This window comes from Ursus arctos, unplaced genomic scaffold (genome assembly GCF_023065955.2).
Source record: "Ursus arctos isolate Adak ecotype North America unplaced genomic scaffold, UrsArc2.0 scaffold_31, whole genome shotgun sequence".
Classification (NCBI taxonomy): domain Eukaryota; kingdom Metazoa; phylum Chordata; class Mammalia; order Carnivora; family Ursidae; genus Ursus; species Ursus arctos.
In genome coordinates, this window is record NW_026622997.1 from 1108171 (window position 1) to 1129080 (window position 20910).

At 43.6% G+C, this 20910-nt stretch overlaps 1 protein-coding gene across 1 annotated transcript in view; it reads left to right on the top strand.

Moving 5' to 3' along the window:
- Positions 1 to 7640: 7640 nt before the first annotated feature.
- LOC113248160 (uncharacterized) overlaps positions 7641 to 20910 on the top strand; it is a 47030-nt gene continuing 33760 nt past the window's right edge. Inside the window, exons 1-4 of the mRNA XM_057304781.1 lie at positions 7641 to 8081; positions 13957 to 13987; positions 15594 to 15766; positions 20491 to 20652. The gene's annotated coding sequence lies outside the window, so the exon portion shown is untranslated. The remainder of the gene's footprint in view (positions 8082 to 13956; positions 13988 to 15593; positions 15767 to 20490; positions 20653 to 20910) is intronic.

Sequence of the window (20910 nt, forward strand, 5' to 3'; positions counted from 1 at the left end):
GAAAAAGATGCTTTATTCTGAATGGAAAAGCCCCAAATAATCTGCAATAGATCCTCCCTTAAATATATGTTTCACCAAAATCATACTCGAAAGTCAAGAAAGCCTTCGTGTGCTGTGTTTACCTGGCAAGTATGCCAACGTGGGTTTTCCCCACGCCAGCCAATTCTCTGACCTCAACTGGGTGGCCTGCAATTCAATTCAATTCAATTCTGACACTAACTACCCAGAATTAGCATAGACTCCACAATTTAAGGGCCCAGTCCCACAAAAATGGCCTCCCTGGACAAAAATACATATATTCTTCCATCCAGCAATCTTACTTGTGAGAACCTGTCCCCTAGAAATAAAATCATCTGTGCGTGCAGAAGAGATCGTGTATAAGAATAAATGTTGCAGGGGTGCCTGGGTGGCTCAGTCGTTAAGCGTCTGCCTTTGGCTTAGGGCGTGATCCCGGAGTCCTGGGATCGAGCCCCACATCGGGCTCCTCTGCTGGGAGCCTGCTTCTTCCTCTCCCACTCCCCCTGCTTGTGTTCCCTCTCTCGCTGGCTGTCTCTCTCTCTGTCAAATAAATAAATAAAATCTTTAAAAAAAAAGAATAAATGTTGCAAAAAAAAAAGAATATTGCAGACTTGTTCATAACAAAAAATAGAAATATATTTTAGTAGCCTGGAAATACCGGCTCAGGGAGTGCCCAACCCCATCCCCCCTCGCAGGGGACGCGGAGACTCTACCCAAACAGGGCTGCCTGAGTATCGGCGCGGCAGGCCCCTCCCCCAGAAGGCAGGCTGAAAAATCAAGAAGCCCACAACCCGGTGCCTGGGTGGCGCAGTCATTGAGCGCCTGCCTTCGGCTTAGGGCGTGATCCCGGCGTTCCGGAAAGGAGTCCCTCATCGGGCTCCTCCGCTGGGAGCCTGCTTCTTCCTCTCCCACTCCCCTGCTTCTGTTCCCTCTCTCGCTGGTTGGCTGCCACATAAATAAATAAATAAAATCTTTAAAGAAGAAGCCCACATCCCTAAGATCCCTATAAAACAAGGGGCACGGCCTGGGACCCAGTCAATAATTTGGGCTCTGGAAACCCCGCAACCTCTCTTCATCAGAATGACAAGAAGGAGAAGCCCCCCCCAGCAAAGAAAAGACAGTGATTCTGTGGCCTCTGCCACAGAAATAATGGATATGGATGTAACCAAATTATCAGAAATGGAATTCAGAGTAACGATGGTCAAAATGATGAGTAGAATTGAAAAAACTATTAACGAAAAGGTTACTGAGAATATAGAATCCCTAAGAACAGAAATGAGAGCGAATCTGACAGAAATTAAAAATTCTATGAGCCAAATGCAGGCAAAACTAGAGGCTCTGACGGCCAGGGTCGCAGAAGCAGAGGAACGGGTTAGTGAATTGGAGGATGGGTTAATAGAGGAAAAAATGAAAATAGAAGATGGTCTTAAAAAAATCCACGCCCACGAATGTAGGTTACGGGAGATTACTGACTCAATGAAACGATCCAATGTTAGAATCATTGGCATCCCCGAGGGGGTGGAGAAAAACAGAGGTCTAGAAGAGATATTTGAACAAATTGTAGCTGAAAACTTCCCTAATCTAGCAAGGGAAACAAACATTCGTGTCCAAGAGGCAGAGAGGACCCCTCCCAAGCTCAACCATGACAAACCTACGCCACGTCACGTCATAGTGCAATTCGCAAATATTAGATGCAAGGATACAGTATTGAAAGCGGCCAGGGCAAAGAAATTTCTCACGTACCAAGGCAAAAGCATCAGAATTACGTCAGACCTGTCTACACAGACCTGGAATGAGAGAAAGGGTTGGGGGAGCATATTTAAAGCTCTTTCAGAGAAAAACATGCAGCCAAGTATCCTTTACCCAGCAAGGCTGTCATTCAGAATTGATGGAGAAATAAAGACATTTCAGAATCGCCAGTCACTAACCAATTTTGTAACCACGAAACCAGCCCTACAGGAGATATTACGGGGGGTTCTATAAAAGTAAAAAGGCCCCAAGAGTGATACAGAACAGAAAGTCACAGCCAATACAAACAAAGACTTTACTGGCAACATGGCAACATTAAAATCATATCTCTCAGTAATCAGTCTTAATGTAAATGGTTTGAACCATCCCATAAAACACCACAGGGTTGCAGATTGGATAAAAAGAAATGACCCATCCATTTGCTGTCTACAAGAGACTCATTTCAAACCCAAAGATGCATTCAGACTGAGAGTAAGGGGATGGAGTACCATCTTTCATGCAAATGGACCTCAAAAGAAAGCTGGGGTAGCAATTCTCATATCAGATAAATTGGATTTTAAACTACAGACTATAGTTAGAGATGCAGAAGGGCACTATATTATTCTTAAGGGAAGTATTCAACAAGTGGATATGACAATTATAAATATATATGCCCCCAACAGGGGAGCAGCAAGATACACAAGCCAACTCTTAACCAGAATAAAGAGACATATAAATAAAAATACATTAATAGTAGGGGACCTCAACACTCCACTATCAGAAATAGACAGAACACCCTGGCAAAAACTAAGCAAAGAATCAAAGGCTTTGAATGCCATACTCGACGAGTTGGACCTCATAGATATATATAGAACACTACACCCCAGAACCAAAGAATACTCATTCTATTCTAATGCCCATGGAACATTCTCAAGAATAGACCATGTTCTGGGACACAAAACAGGTCTCAACCGATACCAAAAGATTGAAATTATCCCCTGCATATTCTCAGACCACAACGCTCTGAAATTGGAACTCAACCACAAGGAAAAATTTGGAAGAAACTCAAACACTTGGAGACTAAGAACCATCCTGCTTAGGAATGACTCGATAAACCAGGAAATCAAAAATCAAATTAAACAATTTATGGAGACCAATGAGAATGAAAATACAACAGTCCAAAACCTATGGGATACTGCAAAGGCAGTCCTAAGGGGGAAATACATAGCCATCCAAGCCTCACTCAAAAGAATAGAAAAATCTAAAATGCAGTTTTTATATTCTCACCTCAAGAAGCTGGAACAGCAACAGAGGGACAGGCCTAATCCACGCACGAGGAAGCAGTTGACCAAAATTAGAGCTGAAATCAATCAAGCAGAAACCAGAAGTACAGTAGAGCAGATCAACAGGACTAGAAGCTGGTTCTTTGAGAGAATCAATAAAATTGACAGACCACTGGCAAGACTTATCCAAAAGAAAAGAGAAAGGACCCAGATTATTAAAATTATGAATGAAAAAGGAGAGGTCACGACGAGCACCATTGAAATTGGAAGGATTATTAGAAATTTTTATCAACAGCTATATGCCAATAAACTAAGCAATCTGGAAGAGATGGAATCCTTCCTGGAAACCTATAAACTACCAAGATTGAAACAGGAAGAAATTGATTCCTTAAACAGGCCAATTAATTATGAAGAAATTGAGTCAGTGATAAACAACCTTCCAAATAACAAAACTCCAGGCCCGGACGGTTTTCCTGGGGAATTCTACCAAACATTCAAAGAAGAAATAATACCTATTCTCCTAAAGCTATTTCAAAAAATAGAAACAGAAGGAAAGCTACCAAACTCATTCTATGAGGCCAATATTACCTTGATCCCCAAACCAGGCAAAGACCCCATCAAAAAGGAGAATTACAGACCGATTTCCCTAATGAATATGGACGCCAAAATCCTCAACAAGATACTTGCTAATAGAATCCAACAGTACATTAAAAGGATTATCCATCACGATCAAGTGGGATTCATACCTGGGATGCAAGCGTGGTTCAATATTCGCAAATCAATCAGCGTGATACATCATATCAACAAGAAAAGACTCAGGAACCATATGATCCTCTCAATCGATGCCGAAAAAGCATTTGACAAAATACAGCATCCTTTCCTGATTAAAACCCTTCAGAGTGTAGGAATAGAAGGTACATTTCTCAATCTCATAAAAGCCATCTATGAAAAGCCTACTGCAAATATTATTCTCAATGGGGAAAAGCTGGAAGCCTTTCCCTTAAGATCAGGAACTCGACAAGGATGCCCACTCTCGCCACTATTATTCAACATAGTACTAGAAGTCCTTGCAACAGCAATCAGACGACAAAAAGGGATCAAAGGTATTCAAATTGGCAAAGAAGAAGTCAAAATGTCTCTCTTTGCAGATGACATGATACTCTATATGGAAAACCCAAAAGAAGCCACTCCCAAACTATTAGAAGTTATAGAGCAATTCAGTAACGTGGCGGGATACAAAATAAATGCTCAGAAATCAGTTGCATTTCTATACACGAATAACGAGACCGAAGAAAGAGAAATTAGGGAATCCATCCCATTTACAATAGCACCAAAAACCATACGTTACCTTGGAATTAACTTAACCAGAGACGTAAAGGACCTATATTCTAGAAACTATAAATCACTCTTAAAAGACATTGAGGAAGACATAAAAAGATGGAAAGATATTCCATGCTCATGGATCGGAAGAATTAACATAGTTAAAATGTCCATGCTACCCAGAGCAATCTACACTTTCAATGCTATCCCGATCAAAATACCAAGGACATTTTTCAAAGAACTGGAACAAACAGTCCTTAAATTTGTATGGAAACAGAAAAGGCCCCGAATCTCCAAGGAACTGTTGAAAAGGAAAAACAAAGCTGGGGGCATCACAATGCCGGATTTCGAGCTGTACTACAAAGCTGTGATCACAAAGACAGCATGGTACTGGCACAAAAACAGACACATAGACCAATGGAACAGAATAGAGAGCCCAGAAATGGACCCTCGGCTCTTTGGGCAACTAATATTTGATAAAGCAGGAAAAAACATCCAGTGGGAAAAAGACAGTCTCTTCAATAAATGGTGCTGGGAAAATTGGACAGCTACATGCAAGAGAATGAAACTTGACCACTATCTCACACCATACACAAAAATAAACTCCAAATGGATGAAAGACCTCGATGTGAGACAGGAATCCATCAAAATTCTAGAGGAGAACATAGGCAACAACCTCTACGACATCGGCCAAAGCAAGCTTTTTCATGACACATCCCCAAAGGCAAGAGAAACAAAAGATAAAATGAATTTATGGGACTTCATCAAGATTAAAAGTTTCTGCACAGCCAAGGAAACAGTCAGAAAAACTAAGAGGCAGCCCACGGAATGGGAGAATATATTTGCAAATGACACTACAGATAAAGGACTGGTATCCAAGATCTACAAAGAACTTCTCAAACTCAATACACGAGAAACAAATAAACAAATCAAAAAATGGGCAGAAGATATGAACAGACACTTTTCCAATGAAGACATACAAATGGCTAACAGACACATGAAAAAATGTTCAAAATCATTAGCCATCAAGGAAATTCAAATCAAAACCACACTGAGATACCACCTTACGCCAGTTAGAATGGCAAAAATAGACAAGGCAAGAAACAACAATTGTTGGAGAGGATGTGGAGAAAGGGGATCCCTCCTACATTGTTGGTGGGAATGCAAGTTGGTACAGCCACTCTGGAAAACAGTGTGGAGGTCCCTTAAAAAGTTAAAAATTGAGCTACCCTATGACCCAGCCATTGCACTACTGGGTATTTACCCCAAAGATACAGACGTAGTGAAGAGAAGGGCCATATGCACCCCAATGTTCATAGCAGCAATGTCCACAATAGCTAAATTGTGGAAGGAGCCGAGATGCCCTGCAACAGATGACTGGATTAAGAAGTTGTGGTCCATATATACAATGGAATATTACTCAGCTATCAGAAAGAACGAGTTCTCAACATTTGCTACAACATGGACAGCACTGGAGGAGATAATGCTAAGTGAAATAAGTCAAGCAGAGAAAGACAACTATCATATGATTTCTCTCATCTATGGAACATAAGAACTAGGATGATCGGTAGGGGAAGAAAGGGATAAAGAAAGGGGGGGTAATCAGAAGGGGGAATGAAACATGAGAGACTATGGACTATGAGAAACAAACTGAGGACTTCAGAGGGGAGGGGGGTGGGGGAATGGGATAGACCGGTGATGGGTAGTAAGGAGGGCACGTATTGCATGGTGCACTGGGTGTTATACACAACTAATGAATCATCGAGCCTTACATCGGAAACCGGGGATGTACTGTATGGTGACTAACATAATATAATAAAAAATCATTAAAAAAAAAAAAAGAAATATATTTTAGTATGCCTACTGATAGTAAATTAACTATTAAATTAAGTGCCTTAAGACCATTAAAAATAATGCTTAAGAATTATTCCACATGACTTGGAAGGATCTACCCGGCTGCAGGAGCTCTTCACATGTTAACCATTCAATAGTCACGATAACTGTCTGATGTTTGTACTATTATTCTTATTTTACAGAAAAGGAAAATGAGGCAGAGAGATATTAAGTAACTGGATCCTGTAGGCACTGCCCCAAGATGGGCCTCCTAGGCATGAAGATTATTTTGAGTTAAGGTTGCTGGAGGGGAGGTGGCCATGGGGGGGATGGGGTAATGAGTGATGGGCATTAAGGAGGGCAGTGGATGTAATGAGCACAGGGTGTTATATGCAACTGATGAATCACTAAATTCTACTCCTGGAACTAATAATACAGCATATGTTAACTATTTAATATAATTTAAATTAAAAAATTTTTTAAAAAGCAACTGAAACCCAGCAGATTCTTGAAAAGCTCTTTACCTCCCCTACGACTACCCCAAAAGAATTTAGATAAGAGGTCCTGCTCCAGGAAGAGAGCTGTCACCATGGATAACTACATTATGGTAGGAACTAGGGGTGGTGGACAGAGAGGAACCCAGCAAGACCTGTTGGGTCAAGGTCCTCTATGTCTTTGAGTGGCCATGAAAACATTTGTTCACCATTTACTTTTTTCCATCGTCCTGAGGATTGCATTCCTTCCCTTTGAAGTCCAAGACCCCTACTAGGTTCTCCTTAATCGAGGATGACATTTATACCTCATTTTGCTTGACTGTCTTGGAATTTCACGTTTGTGTGCCTTTCCCGCTTGTATGCTATCAAATTTGATTTTCCCTGATTAATGTGCCCCCCCCGCCCCGCGCAGCTGCAAGCCCCTCACATCCGTCCAAGGCCCAGCCTGACTCTTCTCCAGCTCTCTGCCCCCACCCCCACCCCCGAGAGTGAACCAACTACGTCCTGCGTGTCGCTCAGCTCTCGGTGCAAATCTCTGCCACTCTCGTCACCGGCGTAACACTCTGTCAGTTTGATTCTTAGTCGGCCTAAAGGACCTCGAAGGGGACAGGGTACTCTTGCCCCCCGACAACCGCGGCACAACACCAACAGGACGTCCGAGTCAAGCCCCGAGGCACCACACTTCTACACTTGCACAGAAACCCGCACGACCGCGTGAAGACTCGCGGGGAAGGGAATGCGGAAGAACGCACGCCGGGAGGGCTACACATGCCGCAGGAACGGGAGGGGCTGACGTGGGGATGGCGGCAGTGCAGACAGGAAGATAAAACGGGGCGTCGACTCCGGAAGGGGTTGGCTCGACACCGAATTCCCGGGCAACACGTGCGCGCCCTGCGACCTTACGCCGGCGCGAACCATAGAGACGGGGACTCCTAGAGGGGCACGGCGCACTTCCGGGAGCGGGGTTTCCGGGCTTCCGGGAGCGTGCGTCTGGCTTGTGGCCGCGGTCCCCGGGGCTCAGGGGGCCGCTCCCGCACGCGGGGTCGGCTCCTGGCCTCCGTGCCGCAAGAGTGAGGCCCCTCGGGCTGTCCGGGCGGCCGCGAACCATAGAGAAGGGGACTCCTAGAGGGGCGCGGCGCAGTTCCGGGAGCGCGGTTTCCGGGCTTCCGGGAGCGTGCACCTGTCCTGTGGCCGCGGTCCCCGGGGCTCAGGGGCCGCTCCCGCACGCGGGGTCGGCTCCTGGGCCTACGTGCCGCAGCCGTGAGACCTCGCGGGCAGTCCGGGCGGCCGGGCTGGTCTCTGGTGGACTCCCCACCCCCGGGCCCGCCTTGGCGGCTAGGGTCTGCGGCGCCGTCGCGAAGCGGAGGACTCCGGAGTGTAAGGAGGGTGGCTGTCCTGCAATCCGGTGGGTCCCTAACCTTACAGAAAACGGCTTTTCTCCAACCCCTGGGGTCGGAAGTGTTTCGGAACCCGAGTTTGGGGGGTTTTATTTAAAAGCATGGTGCTTGTGTGGTGTTTTGAATGCCTAGCTCCCCAGGAGTCCAGGGCGGCCCGTGTACACGCGTATTAGTAGTTGTGTCACGAAACATGACTGTTCACACTAAGACTATAAGCTTCATGTCATTTCAGCACAGGTTTTGTTACTGAACAAATCTGTTACCCTGAGTATGGCCTTCCAATGACTTAAGGGAAATACTGTTGGTTTTCAGAGCATGGAGGGAGTTCACGATTGTGGAAAAGGGGTTGTGGACCTGTTGTAGTTACTGTTTTCACTGCTGTGTTTGTGTAATCAGATTTGTTTATCACACAGCATAAAGTAAACAATTCCCGAACGAGGTTTGAGAAAGTGTTACAGTTAATGCATTTCATTCGTCTTCTTTCCAGCGTAGTTATTGACGACTTATACGTATCAGGCAAGATTGGCACCGCCTAGAGTGCGGTGTAGAGAACAAATAACGCACTGCTCACATTATCGTGGGGGTAACAAGTAGCAAGTAAGTGTATGACGTCAGGTGGTGGTGGGTGTCACAAAGAGCAATGTAGTAAGGGTCAGAGGGTGGTAGTGGTTGGAGAGCTACTTTATATAGGGCGCTCTAGAAATGTCTCTTTCAGGAAAAGATTTTTGAGCATGCTGTCATGAAAAGAAGGAATGTCCCATGCTAATATCTGGATAAGAGCATTCTGAGCAGGTGGAATGCATTGACAAGTCTAAAATTGAAGAGGATTTCACTGGAGTAGAGTGAGCACAGGAAGCGTTGGTAGGAAAAAGGTTGCTCTTAATTTCTAAAATAGTCTCATAAATTTTCATTAGCAAGAATGTCAGATCCTCAAATCATCTATATCACTGTTAGCAAAATTTCAAAAACCTCTTCTGTTGTGTTTTTCTTTAAGTGTCCTGGGCAGCCTTTAATAGTACGTAAAGATTTTCTTTTTTAACTGGTGGCAATTTTTCATTTTGATGCTGGTCTCTATTTTGTGATGGGGACTCTCCTTGGGGTGTAAAGCCATCTACAGGTACCCTTGCCCTGAGAGAAAATGGCTGCAGGTCTCATCATCCAGGATGGAGAACAAGAAAGAACCTGGGATAGTAAAGGTGGAGGAAGATAACTTTTTTGTGCAAGAAATTGACTTGCAGAAGAACAGCCAGTCCCCTTAGGAGGCCTTCTGCCAGCGCCTCAGGCAGTTCTACCAGGAGACACCTGGGCCCTGAGAGGCTCTTCGAAGACTGCGAGAGCTTTGCCGACGCTGGCTGCGGCCCGAGACGCACAGCAAGGAGCAGATCGTGGAGCTGCTGGTGCTGGAGCAGTTCCTGACCATCCTGCCCGAGGAGCTGCGGGCCTGGGTGCGGGAGCAGCATCCACTGAATGGAGATGAGGCTGTGTCTTCGTTGGACGATTTGGAGAGAGAGTTTGATGATCCGGGATTCCGGGTGGGAAGAGGTGTTCTGTGGTGGCAGTGTGCAGCATCTACTGGTAGGGTTCATAGGAAAGCAGTGAGGGCAGCCGTGAGCTTTTGTCCCCGTCATGTTTCATAGTTTCTGTTGGTTCCTTTTTCTGTCTCATCTCTCCTTCTTCTTCTTTTTTTTTTTTTTAAAGATTTTTTATTCATTTATTCGACAGAGATAGAGACAGCCAGCGAGAGAGAGAACACAAGCGGGGGAGTGGGAGAGGAAGAAGCAGGCTCATAGCGGAGGAGCCTGATGTGGGGCTCGATCCCATAACGCCGGGATCACGCCCTGAGCCGAAGGCAGACACTTAACCGCTGTGCCACCCAGGTGCCCCTCATCTCTCCTTCTAAACCTGTTGAGTCCTTTTTCCCTGTCCTGTCTCTCCATGGGAAGTGTTTCCTAAGGTTTTACTTCTAGTTCTCACAATAGCGTCTTCCCAAGCCCTATGGTCCCTCCTTGTCTCCAGGGCACATCCCAAGCAGAGGGACAGGAAGTGCTCTGGGAGGAGGTGATGTCCCTGGGAGCTGCACCCTGGTCACCAAGTTATCAGCTCCAGCACATGGAGACCCTGCTCCAGCACGCCTCTCTGGAGTCTCATTCTGTACAAGAGAGAGGTGAAGAGAAAGAGTAGGAACCGATCTGGGAAGGTGGGTTAGGATAGCAGGCTCCTGCTTGGCCAATCAAAGCCATCCTTTACAGCTTAATCATGAGTGTGTCTACCCTGACCCTCACCTGAAATGCTCACTGTCTCATCTGCCTCTCTCTTTACAAAGTACAACCTTTATTCTTGGCCTCTTAAGCAAAAGGTTTTTATTTTATTTGTTTTTCACATACCCATCTTTGCTTTTTATTAAAGCACCGAATGATCACATCATCTTATTGCTTCTCCTTTACCATCTCCTTTACAGTTGTCTCCCCAGTGTCTTGCCCTACCGTCTGTCTCTTTAAGTTTTCTCGACCCATCAGGGATGAAGCCACCTTTAAAACCTTTCATGTTGACTGCATTTCTCCTATCTTTCCCCACATTAAATTCCCTCCTCTTTTCACACTGGTACCTTCCCCTACGTGTTGCTCCAGTGTACATTTGGTACGTTTTCCTTTCCACATTCTCTACATGTCAAAGGTGCTTCCCATTTACAAAGCTACCCCCTCCTTACATCCCCATCTCCTTCACAGTCTGCCAGAAAATAGCAGTAAAGTGACCAGAGCAGCCAAGAAATCAGTCCTTTTCCACTATTTCCTTTGAGTGCAGGTGGAATGCTCATTTTAATGAGTTTGATGGGACATTTATCTCCCTCAGGCCAAATTTCACTAAAACTGTGTTTTTCTATTGAATTCATAAAGGAATTCTGATCTTAGTTAATATAAGGTAATTACTGGTTTATACTGAATCTGCAAGCAATGTCCTATTTGGGGGAAGATTAAGACAAAGAATTTTCTTTCCAACCAATAGAATAAATACACTTTTGCCTTTCCCCTGTAACTGTATTTGAATGCAGTTTGAAGTACTCTTTATACACTTAGGTTTTTAACAAACGCTTTAATAATTTGTGCCCTTTTCATGGTAAAGATTGTTCCCATTATTCCCTTAATGAATACAACATAGGTTATTTATTCCAGAATATGTCTGTTTCACCTTTCCTCTCTAGCACTTTCCTTCCTTAATTGAGCTGAAGAAATATTTATCGATTGTTGGGGGGACATGACTAAAAAAGAGAAAAATGGTCCCTTGGGGTGTAATAGTCTATCAGTTCAAACAGGTGACATTTCCATTTTATTTACTTCTATATATGTCTAAAATTTTCCATAATAAAAAGCTTAAAAAGAAAGTGACATTTGAATGATCCATTTCCTATTTTAGATAGTGAGACCAAGCCTGAGACTGGGAAATTGGCTGGAAAGCAGGAAGTATCCAAGGGGTTGGAATCACAGAAGATGGTACTCTGTAGAATCTGCAGAGGCAGGAACATTTTCCGGAGGACCCATTTTGGAGACCTTCATGAACGCAAGGACAGGTTTGGCAGGCATCAAGGAAATTCAGAGGAAGGACAGCAACACAGGTGTGATCAGTGTGGGAAAAGCTTCAGGCACAGCGTCAGGCTAATTGGACATCAGAGAAGCCACACAAGGGAAAAGCCCTTCAGTGTCAAGAGTGTGGGAGAGCCTTTGCTCAAAACAGCTCTTTTTAAGCACCTCATAAATCACACCGGTGGAAAACTATCAGTGTCATCAGTGTGGTAAAAGTTTTAGTCGAGGCTCAGTCTTTATCAAACATCAGAGAAATCACACGGGGGAGGAACCATATGAGGGCAGTGACTGTGGTAAAACCTTCAGTAACAACACCGGCCTTGCTCGGCATCAGAGATATGACAGCTTAGTAAAACGTTACCAGTGCACTGACTGTGGGAAGCTTTCAGGGAAAGTTCAGACCTCACTCAACATCAGCAAATTCATGCAGGAGAGGAGCCCTATGAGTGTGATGAATGTGGACAAGCCTTCAGTGGAAGTTCTGACCTTAACAGATATCACAGAATTCACACTGGGGAGAAACCCTATGAGTGTGACGAGTGTGGGAAGGCCTTCCTTCTGAGCTCATATCTCACTGAGCTCCAGAGAATCCACAACAAAGAAAAACTGTACGTGTGTAGTAAGTGTGGAAAATCCTTTAAACAGAGGTCAGGTCTCTTTCAACAACAAAAAAACCCCCACAACTAATCAAAACTGCATTGCTTAAAATGTAAAAATGTTAGTAAAAATGTTGAGCAGCATTTGTTCCTGGCAGAATTTAGATGAGCTGGGTGAGACTCTTGGTATCTGTCACTTTCCCAATCTCCTGACATCACAGTATCCACAGATTACATTTCCCTCTTTCAGAATGAGCCAACCCCATTATCTGTTTCAGGGCCTGAAGGCTGGCTAATTAGAAGTGCAAAGCCTCAGAATGGCCACTTTCATCCTACTCACAATGAAAGTACACACAAGCGTACTATCCACTACACACTATGTGACCTTTTAGGCAAGTCACCCATGCTTTCTGGGCATCTGTGAATTATGGGATTAAAATACATAATATCTCAAAGGTCCCTTCCACCTCTAAAATTAAGTGGTTTTTTGTGAATACCAGCAACCCTCTATATTTAATTACTAAACATTCAAAGAGTGTCCTCCACAAATTTGTCCCAGGATTTCCAATGTTACTTTCCTTTACTGTCCTGCAGCAGCTCTGTCGTATTGGTCTCATTTTGCCTGGCCACCCCAAGTACACTCCAGCTTCCATGTCTTTGTCTTCCATTCTTCACCCCTCATGCCCTGAATGCCCTGTCTTCCTTTGTTGAAGAAGTTTTACATATGTCCGACTGTAACCCCATTTAGAATAAAGCTTTCTGAGTGTTGAGCCTCCCAGAGGTTGCATCACAGTGCTCATAATGTGCCACTAAAAATGGCGTGGCTTAAAGATTAATGACCCTGTTGAGTATCTACCCTTAAGATCATGACGTGAGCCAAAGGCGGACACTCAACTGACTGAGCCAATCAGGAGTCCCTAAAGGATATTTTTTAGAGAAAAAATTCCTCTAGATTCCTACCTTCCCAGTTTGAGAATTACTTTCACTTATTTACATTGTCTATTTGGAGAGATTTTTATACACACACACAGGGAGAGAGAGAACATAATTTTAGATGTGTTTCAAATTTTTCTGATCTGTGCTATTTTATCAATCACCCTTATTTAAATAAAACACTCTGTATTTCTATATTATCACCTTAGGGCTTGTATAATAATTTTAGGTTTCTTTTGACTTTAAAATGTATATATCTCCACCTCTGTCTATTTGAGAAACATTTCTGGAATAGCTGGGTAAGAAGATTATCATATATATGTATCTAAGTATTACTAGTAGCTCTATTTTTGTCTAATGGACACTGTGTTAAACTCGCAACAAAAGAAATGGCCCCTTTAAGACCCACATGCAAGGAGTCCTAGCTAAAGGATCCTTCAGGGCTAAGGAAGCTACCTAATCAGGAAACCTGGATTTAAGTGCCGGCTCTGCTGACCTCAGTCATGGAATATGCGTGTATTCAGCTTAGGAGATATACCAAAGAGTTTCCCCAAAATAATGTTACCAATTTACACTCTCATCAACAGCCTATGAAAGTTCTCATTGCTCCATAATCCTTGCTAACATGTGGCTCTGTGAATCCTTTTTTTTTTTTTTTTTAATCTACGAATGGGCACTTGGGCTTCTTCCATAGCCTGGCTGTTGTAAATAATGCTGCAATAAACATAACGGTGCCTGTATCTTTTCAAATTAATATTTTTGTTTTCTTTTCACAGATACCCAAATGTGGAATTACTGCATCATAAGGTAATTCTGTTAATTTTTTGAGAAACTTCCATACTGTTTTCCACAGTGGTGGCACCAGTTTACGTCCCCACCAACAATTCACGGAGGGTTCCTCTTCCTCCACATCCTCACCAGCACTTGCTATATCTTGTCTTTTTGGTGTTGGCCCAGAGTGTGTGTGAAGTGATGTTGTGGTTTTGATCTGCATTTTCCTGATGATGAGTGATGTTGAGCGTCTTTTCACGTGTCGGCCATCTGTGTGTCTTCTGTGGAAAAATGTCTATTCATGTTTTCTGCCCATTTTTAATTGGATTATTTGGGGGTCTTTGGTGCTGAGTTGTATAAATTCTTTATCTATTTTGGATATTAACCCCTTATTGGATATGTCACTTGCAAATATATTCTCCCATTCAGTATTTTGCTATTTTGTTGATGTTTTCCTTTGCTGTGCAAAAGCTGTTAATTTTGGTGTGGTCTTGATAGTTTAATTTTGCTTTTGTTTCCCTTGCCTAGGGAGATATATCTAGAAAAATGTTGCTGGCTCCAGTGTCAAGAAATTACTGCCTGTGTTTTCACCTAGGAGTTCTGTGGTATTGGCTCTCACATTTAGGTCTTTAATCCATTAGCTTATTTTTGTGTATGGTGTAAGAAAGTGGTCCGGTTTCATTCTTTTGCATGTAGCTGTTCAATTTTCCCAGCACCATTCATTGAAGAGACTGTCTTTTCCCCATTGGATATTCTTGTCTCCTTTGTCCAAGGTTACCTGACTACGTATGTGTGGGTTTATTTCTGGGTTGTGTGTTCTGTTCCACTGATGTATGTGTCTGTTTTGTGCTGGCACCATAACATTCTGATTACTAGAAGTTTGTAGTATACTTTGAAATCTGGGATTGTGATACCTCCAGCTTTGTTCTTTTTCAAGATTGCTTTGGCTATTCAAGGTCTTTTGTGGTTCCATACAAATTTTAGTATTATTTGTTCTAGTTTTGAGAAAAATGTTGTTGCTATTTTGATAGAGATTGCATTAAATCAGTAGATTGCACTGAGTAGTACGGACATTTTAACGATATTGGTTCTTCCAATCCATGAGCATGGGATAGCTTTGCGTTTGCTTGTGTCATCTTCAATTTCTTCCATCACTGTTTCATATTTTTTGGAGTATACTATGAATCCATTTTGACAGGGATTTCAGCACTGGGGTTGTGGTTGCTTAAGAAATACATAATGACCTGTCATATTGACAAAATACAAAAGTCTGAGAACATAAGTTGGGGAGGCTGTTTGAAAACAGGCACTCTCACTTTGCTGTTGAGAGTACAAAATAATACAATGCTTGCAAAGATGCTTCCTTTTCTCTCTATTCCCTCCTTTTTCTTCATTGTTCATTGTAGCATTATTTGTTTAAACAAAATATTGAAAACAATCCGAATACCCATTCCTTACAGACTGGTTGGAAAAATTATAGTACGGCCACGTGTTGGAGTACTATGCCACTGCAAGCAAGCAAGCAAGCAAGCAATAAATAAATAAATAAATAAATAAATAAATAAGGGATATTTCCATGAACAGATAATTTCCAGGTGTTTTTTTTTTTTTTAAAGATTTTATTTATTTATTTATTTGACAGAGAAAGAGACAGCCAGCGAGAGAGGGAACACAAGCAGGGGGAGTGAGAGAAGAAGAAGCAGGTTCCCAGCGGAGCAGGGAGCCCAATGCGGGGCTCCATCCCAGGACCCTGGGATCAGGCCCTGAGCCAAAGGCAGAAGCTTAACGACTGAGCCACCCACGCACCCCATCCAGGTTATTTTAGTAGGTGATAAAGCAAGGTTCAAAAGAATGTATATAATATGGTAATTCATAGTGTTAAAGAAGGTAAGTGCTTATTTTTGTAAGAGAAAAGAGAGTAGAGAAGAGAGGAAGGAAGGGAAAGAGGAAGGAAAGACAGGATAAATTAAAACTAATGAAAATGGGGCATGATTATACAGTTGACACTTGAACAATGCAGGGGTTGGAGTACTGACCCCCATGCAGTCAAAAATCTATGTATAACTATTGACTCTCCCAAACTTAACCACTAACAGCCTACTCTTGACTGGAAGTCTTACCAATAACATAATTAGTAGATTTACACATACTTTGTATGTTGTATGTATAATATACTATATTCTTATAGTACAGTAAGCAAGAGAAAATAAAATGTTAAGGAAAATACATTTATAGAACTGTCCTGTATTTATTGAAAAGATCTGTGTATATGTGAACCCGCACAGTTCAGACCCATGTTGTTCAAGGGTCAACTGTAAAGGGTTAGGGATGGAAGCGGAGCTCTGGATATATCCTTTTATATCACTTACATTTTGAACTAAGTGTTTTTGTATGTTCAGAAAGGAAATGAAAAGGGATGAAAGGAAAACAAACCCTGAAGTAGAAAAACAAACAAATAGATGATCCTAACTGTTTATCAAGTTTATAACATAACTATAAAGAGAAAAGAATTCAAGTTAGTGTACGTATACAGTGCTCTGTATTCCCCCAATGGGATGTATTTCAAGAACCAATAATCCAAGCAAGCGGAGAAATTGTGAGCTCCACACAGCAGGTGTCTTGGTGCCGGTGATACCGGCGCAGTAAATTTGAAACCACTTTGTTTATACTGTAAGACAGCAAATTGAATGAACACACGGATGCTATTGCGAACCAGGTTTTCTGTGGGGAAAAACAGAAAGGAAAAGGAAAAACAAACGTGCAATGGTGAAAATGAAAAAAAAAAAACAACACAAAAACGAAACAAACAAAAAACTATGTGGATTTGTATTTGAACTGGAGACATTGTATAAAATCCTGCAGAAAATATAATCATCGGTAGGGCCTAGAAGTATTGATATGTCCCAGTGCCAGTGAGCTTCTCTGTTGGTTTCTGTGTCCCATTCTCCAGGGAAAGGAATCAGAGCTTCATGGAACAATGGTAGATTCTAGGTCTAGAGCAGGACAAGTATAAAAGGAGCCTGGAATGTCTTGTGCAATTAGGTAAAATGCACAAAAACTGTTTGGTGGATGACAACTAACAAACGCGGGAGTAATGCAAGTCCGTTTTCTCATTTGTTTAATGGGGATAATTGCACCTAGCCTACAGGGTTGCTGTTTAGAATGAATGAGTTAATACGTGCACAGCTCTAAGCGGGCTGTTATTACATTTGCCCCCCTGGGGGACAGCCTGCCTCCCCGCGCATCACTCCACTGGAGAGGAGATTCCGCGAGGCGATCACAGAGGCGTGAGACCTCCGGGCTTGCTAGAAGGAACGCGGCCGGAAGCGCTGTCCCCGGGAGGCGGTCCGCGTGACGCACTTCCGGCCTTTGTAGCCGGTCTCTCCTCACGCTACGGTTGTCAAGGACTCGGAGGTGGTGCGGTGTGGCCGGGTGGCCTCTCGTCCCACGGATGCCCGGTGAGCTTCGGAGTCGGGCTCCGCCGAAGGCCTTCGAAGGGGCCGGTGTGGGATGCGGGGCGGCGGCCCGGACCCGCCCCCGCCCCGGGGTCTCTTCCCAGCCCGTCCACCGCCTGTCCCGGGGCCCCGGCCGCTCGGCGCTCTCCCCGTCGGCCTCCTCGGATGTTTTCCCGCGTCCGGCGGGCTCTGCTGGGGACCCCTTGAAGCGATGAGCGGGGGGCGTTTCATAATCCGCCGCAGCATCTCGTAGTCTGGTCTACCGACGGCAGAGGCTCTTGCCTGGTGTCCATTTTCCTTTTTGTAGCGAGTGTTTAAATAGCAGTTGTTATGTTCCAGGCAGGCGTTGTTGAAAGCACTTCCCAAATATTAACTAAGTCACTTCTCATAACTCTAGGAAGTAGGCACTGGTGTTATGTAAGCTCCCCCGCTCTTCCCCCTTTTTTAACATCGAGGGGAAAAAATGAGGTCAAGTACCTTTCCCGGCGTCATGCAGCTGCTGTCATCAGGGTGCGAATCCAGGCTGTCTGGCTCGAGTCTGTTTGCTGCCCTGACTCTGCATTAGCGTTACAGCCACAACCCGGGAGGTTACTTCTCTCTCTCGAATCTGATATGCACCTTTTGGACCTCAGTAGTCTTGGGCTTCTAGTTAGGATTTAAGATTGGAGAAGAATAGATCTGAAGAGGTGTGTATTTTTGAGAGTATGTCTGCAAACTTGGTGAAACCGCTATTTTATTTGTGTGTTCACCTGTGTAGTGCACGTTTCCGCACCCTTTCACCCACGTTGGGCTTTGGGCAGCAGAGAACATGACCTTGTCCCCAGGGGTAGGTAGCAGCGATTGACTAAGCCATCTTAAACCAAAAATTGCACATTATCTCTTTAGAACGTGGTTAATTTGCAAGCTTATTATGTGCCAGGCTTTGTGCAAAACCAGTTTATCTGCATTATCATTTACTACCTGTGACAACTTCGCAAAGTAGCTGTCCTCGTTTTGTACATGAGACAGGGTCAGAAAAATCAATCAGGTAACTTGCCCAGGATCACACTGTTAGTAAGTCAGGATTCACAACTAGACCTGCTACCTCATACTATTCTACTTATTGCAGATAAATAGGAAAGATAAGAGCTATGTTGTGTGTGTGTGTGTCTGCGAGCGCGCACACCCGTGCCTGAGATTGAAGATGGACAGAGAAGGTCTGAAAGAATCCATTCTAATTTTTAACAGTGCCTGCTTCTGTTGAAGGACTTCTTTATTCTGTACATTTTGGATTTTTTTTTTTTTTAATGTGAGAAGTAACCACAGGATAGATTGTGACTGAGGGTAAAAGGTGGGGCTCATGATATAAGAGCTGGAAGGAGAAAAAGGGTGGATGGAACAGATAAGGAAGACCTCAGAGGATGTGAGAGTCAAATCAAGGTGCAAAGATTGGGTGGGGTTTGGTTAAGTGTAGAAGGCAAGATCGTAGGCATGGAACACGATGAGGAAAGCCTGATGAAACAATAGTGAGAAGAAAAGCCTAAGTGAAGCCGCAGTTTTAGCATGTGGAATAGAGGAAAACAAGAGTGGACCCCACAATTGAAGCTAGAGTTGTGACTGGTCTTGAGCCAGGCTTGGGAGTGTGGGGATGCGTCCAGTAAGTACTGGGGGGCCTTAGATGGTGACATCGGAGGGGAGAGCGTGGGGATACGTTATGATAAAGACACATTTGTATTGCGTGCTGCTTGGTCTTCACCTACATGCCTGTCCTTGGTAAAGAGCATTTTTCCTTGAGAGTCATAGTAGATTTGGGGGTATTGAGCTTTCTGGGGCTCTAGGAAACCAGCTTTAAAATGCAGATTTTTTTTTTAAGCGTGAGAGATTATTATGCTAATTATATACCTGGCAGGTACAGATGATCCCCAACGACAAAGGATGATTTTTCAACTTAACAATGATGGGAAAGTGATTCACGTTTAGTACTACAAATTCTGAGTTTTGATCTTTTCTTGAGAAAAAATTATGAGAAACAACTGATAAACATACAGCCATTCTGTTTCTCACTTTCAGTACAATATTCAGTAAAGTACATGAGATTTTCAACACTTGATTACAAAATAGGATTTGTGTTAGACAATTTTGCCCGACTGTGGCTAATGTAAGCATTCGGAGCACATGGAGGTGAGGCTGAGCTAGGATGTTTGGTGGGTTCGGTGGGTTCAGTGCACTTTCAAAGTGTGATATTTTCAATTTTGATGGGTTTATGAGGACATAACCCCATTGTAAGTTGAAGAAGACCTGTGCAATGGGGTGGTGAACCTAAAAGAGATTAAATACTGTTTGTGACCAGGAGGGCAGGGTTATAAAACATTTGGGAAGCGTTTTAGAGGCACTGGGTTCAAAGAGGAGCTACAATGTGCTGCTGTGAGGCAGTGGGATTTTAGGCCACCAGACAGAAGCAAAATGAGGAGAGGAAAGCAAAAGGGAGCCTAGGCTGTACAGATAATAGAGAGGATTGATCGTAGTAAAACTGAGTTAAAGATTTGAAACACCATATAGCAGAAATGATTTTTTATGAGCAGAGCTCAAAGCTTTAGCTGCATTTTCTGTGAATAGAAAATCTTTGAGTTAAAACGAGAGTGGAGGGCAACAAATAAGAAAAAGACATTTTTCAGGGCCTAGAAAGTTGACAAAGCAGGAGGGCACAAGTAGCTGTTTAATCCTTTGAATGCATGCTCTGTTACTTGAGTGACTGAGAGCACACATTCTTCATTGCCCTATTTGATATTTGCACCCAGAACTGCCTCACCCTAGAGCAAACTCTGCAGACCGTACTTTATGCCCCCATCATTGCTGCCTGGATTATGAGATAGCTTCTCTTCCTGCTTCCACTTCTTAAAGTCTGTTGTCACAGTGGCCAGTTATACTTTTATAGTAAAACTTTAATTTTACTTTTTAAGTAAAATTTGGCCACCCCTCTGCTGAAAACCTCTGATGGCTCTCCACATGTCTTAGACTAGAGCAGAGTCCTTACAGTGGTATCTCAGTCTGTTCCCAACCTGGCTTTATCTCCCATCACTGTACCTTTCACTTTCTCTTTTGTAGCCACATCGTTTGTCCAACTGGCCGTTCCTGGAAGAATCCAGGCATGCTCCTACCTCCAAGGACTCAACCTTCCCTTTGCACGGAACAGTCCGTCTCCAGATAGTCACATGACTGCTGCTCACGTCCCTCAGGTTTCTGCTCAAACTTTACCTTCTCAACAAGGTAAAGATCCCTGAGTCCTCCATACAGAGACCTTTCTTTCCCCTGCTCCCTATCTCCTTTACCTTCATTTTTCTCTGTAGGATTTATCACTGTTTGACATCTGTTTCATTACTGTCTGTGCCTGTCGGCTCCTTCCTTCGTCCTGTTCCCTTCTTCTGCGGACGTACAGGAGAGAGAGGGGTGGTGGTTGCGACTGAATTCTGAAGTCGATTTGCTGGGTTGGAAATGCAGCGTCATCGCTTACTGTGTGTGAGACCT